The sequence below is a fragment of the Carlito syrichta genome, unplaced genomic scaffold, assembly GCF_000164805.1.
Source record: "Carlito syrichta isolate Samal-C Ts95f unplaced genomic scaffold, Tarsius_syrichta-2.0.1 Scaffold309899, whole genome shotgun sequence".
In the NCBI taxonomy this organism is placed as follows: domain Eukaryota; kingdom Metazoa; phylum Chordata; class Mammalia; order Primates; family Tarsiidae; genus Carlito; species Carlito syrichta.
In genome coordinates this window covers 190,651-193,991 of record NW_007253995.1, presented here as the reverse complement: position 1 = coordinate 193,991, position 3,341 = coordinate 190,651, and the positions used below count along the sequence as shown (strand labels likewise).

The following is a 3,341-nucleotide window of genomic DNA, read 5'->3' as shown; positions in this document are numbered from 1 at the left end:
TCCACTCACTTCAGCCTCCCAAAGGCACGGGATTACAGGCTGAGCCACCGAGCCTGGCAAAAGCACATTTTCTTAAGACACTAAGTTTTGCCATGTTGCTCAGGCTGGTCTAGAACTCTGGGGCTCAAGCAATCCTCCCGCTTCAGCCTCCCAAATAGCTGGGATTACAGACAAGAGCCACTGTGCCCAGTTTTGAAGCTTTTCATAGTCTAGCCCTGGTTTGACCTTGCCAGGTCTCATGTACTGCAAACATTAGGAACTTCCTTCTTTTCCCCAAACACCCCAAACATTTTCAAACCCAGAAGGTGGTGAGAAGCAATTAGCATGTATTCCGCATTTAGTTTAGAACCTGGCTGGGTGTTACAAATTCATCACCATCTTCAGCATCATTGTCATCACGGCAACCACGGTTAATGTAGCTCCTACATCTTCAAGACCCTGCACGATCTGGCTCCTGCCAATCACAGTGCCTTCATCACAGACCTCTTGCCCCCACTCATTATGCTCCTGCCCTTTCGGCTTTTCTCATCTTCTCGACAGTGCCAAGGCTTCTCCTCCTTCAAAGCCTTCTCAATGCTGCCTCTTCCTGGGGCATTTTCCCCACTCCCAACCCCCCACACCCCTGCCCAGCTCTTCTCTCATGGCTAATCTTATAGGAATCAGATTATCTGCCCTTCCACAGAGGCTTTTGTGACCTGTTCAACCAGGTTCACCCACTACACATTTTCATGGCACCTAGGATTTTTCTTTCCAGACATTTTTCATTGTATGGTTACATCAACACTTTTGTGTTCAGGCTAAGATCAGAAAAGGCAGAAATCTGTGGGGGGTTTTGTGTTTTTCTGAGTCGGAGTCTCACTCTGTTGCCCAGGCTGGAATGCAGTGGCACACTCTCGCCACCGAAGCCTCAATTTGCTGGGATCAGGCGATCCTTCTGCCTCAGCCTTCCAAGTAGCTGGAACTACAGGCGCCTGCTACCATGCCTGGCTTATTTTTTGATTTATTGTAGAGATGAGGTCTCACCAAGTTGCCCAAGCTGGTCTTGAATCCCTGAGCTCAGGCAATTCTCTCACCTCGGCCTCCTAAAATGCTGGGATTACAGGTTTGAGCCTTGTGGTTTTGTTAATTGGGTTTTCCTGAGAATCTAGCACATTTCCTGGCACTCAGCAGGTGCTCAAATATTTGACAAAGAAATGAATGCTTGGGGAGGTTTGTGTTATCTTCTCACAATCCTGCAATGGTTCTGAGGCAATGAACCATAACATTGCTTTGTGGCACCTCCTCTAACATCTGGGTTTTTCACTTTTTTTTTTTTTGAGTCAGGGTCTCAATCTGTCTCCCAGGCTGTAGTGCAGTGGCAGGACCACGGCTCAGCAGCCTCAACCTTCCAGGCTCAGGCGATCCTTCCACCTCAGCTTCCCAAGTAGCTGACACTACAGATGCATGCCACCATGCCTGGCTAATTTTTTTATTTTTTATAGAGACCAGGTCTCACTATGTTGCCCAGGGTCAAGCAATCCTCTCACCTTGGCTTCAAAAGTGTTGGGACTACAGACGTGAGCCACTGCGCCCAGGCTTTTCCAATTTTTATATGTGAGGTTCCTTCCATGGAGGTGACAGTGCCCCTTCCCCAACACTAGTCTAGTGACAATACCAAAAAAATGTCACCCTGTGAAGCTGAATCCATAGGATCATGAAGGAGCAGATAAAATCAGTCCTCTACCTAGGGCAATCCTCCTTTTGAGAAGGCGTAGGAGGGTGGTGCTAACAATTCTAGTGGGCTTTCAAAATAACTGGAGGGATTCACACCAGGAGACTATACCCTCTCACTGCAATGCACACATAGCAAGCACATCCTCGAGAGGTAGGGTAGCCTAAGCAGTGGCTATGACCTCCCTGTCTGAGGTGAAGCTGTGAGAAGGAATGAGCTGCCTGAGCCTGTGTCTATGTTTGATAAACAGTTAGCTGGGTGCAGTGGCTCACAGCTGTGATTCCAGCACTTTGGGAGGCTGAGGCAAGAGGATTGCCTGAGCCCGGGGGTTTGAGACCAGCCTGGACAACTTGCGAGATCTGTCACTACAATAAATCAAAAAATTAGTCGGGTGTGGTGGCACAAGTCTGTAGTTTCAGCTACTTGGAAGGCTGAGGCAGAAGAACTGCCTGAGCCCAGCAAGTCAAGGCTGCGGTGGCAGTGAGTGTGCTACTGCACTCCAGCCTGGGCAACAGAGTGAGACTCCAACTCAAAAAAAAAAAAAAAAATTAAATAGCACTTACTATGTGCCAGGCCCTGAGGATTAATTCATTTACTCTTCATATTAGGCCAATGATATGAATACTAATATTATTCCCATTTCATAGATAGGGAATTTGCAGCTCAAAAAAATTAAGCAACTTGTCCAAAGTCACACAGCTTGTGACAGAACTCAAATAACTCTTTCTTTTTTTTAGTTGGAGTCTTACTCTGTCGCCCAGGTTGGAGTGCAGTGGCATGCTCACGGCCACTGCAGCCTCGATGTGCTGGGCTCAGGTGATCCTTCCCCTCAGCCTTCCAAGTAGCTGGCATTACAGGTGCATGCCACCATGCCCAGCTAATTTTTTGATTTATTGTAGAGATGAGGGCTCACCAAGTTGCCCCGGCTGGTCTTGAAACTCTGAGCTTAGGCAATCCTCTCACCTCGGCCTCCCAAAATGCTGGGATTGTAGGTGTGAGCCACTGCGCCCGGTCTGAACCTCTTTCTTAACCCTTATGTTTTGGTACCAAGAAACTTGGGCCGGGTACGGTGGCTCATGCCTGTAATCCCAGTGCTTTGGGAGACCAAGGCAGGAGAATCTCTTTGAAATCAGCCTGGGCAACACATAGAGAGACTCTGTCTCTACAAAAACTAAATTGAATAATTAGCCAGGTATGATGGTAAGCACCTGTAGTCCTAGTTACTCAGGAGGCTGAGGTGGAAGGATCGCCTGAGGTTAGGAGGTCAAGGCTGCAGTGAGCCAAGATTGCCCCAGTATACTCTAGCCTGGGTGAAACAGACCTTGTCTCTATTTTTTTTTTTTAAGAGGCTGGAGTGCAGTGGCTCGTTAGTCAGGGTCACCACAGCCTCAACCTGTTGGGGTCAGGTGATCCTTCTGCCTCAGCCTTCCAAGTAGCTGGAACTACAGGCACGTGCCACCATGTCTAGCTAATTCTTCTTGATTTATTGTAGAGATGAGGTCTCACCAAGTTGCCCAGGCTGGTCTATAACCCCTGGGCTCAGATAATCCTCTCGCCTCAGCCTCCCAAAGTGCTGGGATTATAGGCGTGAGCCACTACATCTGGCCAAGACCTTGTCTCTTTAAAAAAA

The 3,341-nt window shown here is 48.2% G+C and overlaps 1 protein-coding gene across 1 annotated transcript in view; it reads right to left on the bottom strand.

The window, feature by feature from the left end:
• NLRX1 (NLR family member X1) overlaps positions 1-3,341 on the bottom strand; it is a 14,997-nt gene that overhangs the window by 4,752 nt on the left and 6,904 nt on the right. The gene's annotated exons all lie outside the window — the stretch shown is intronic.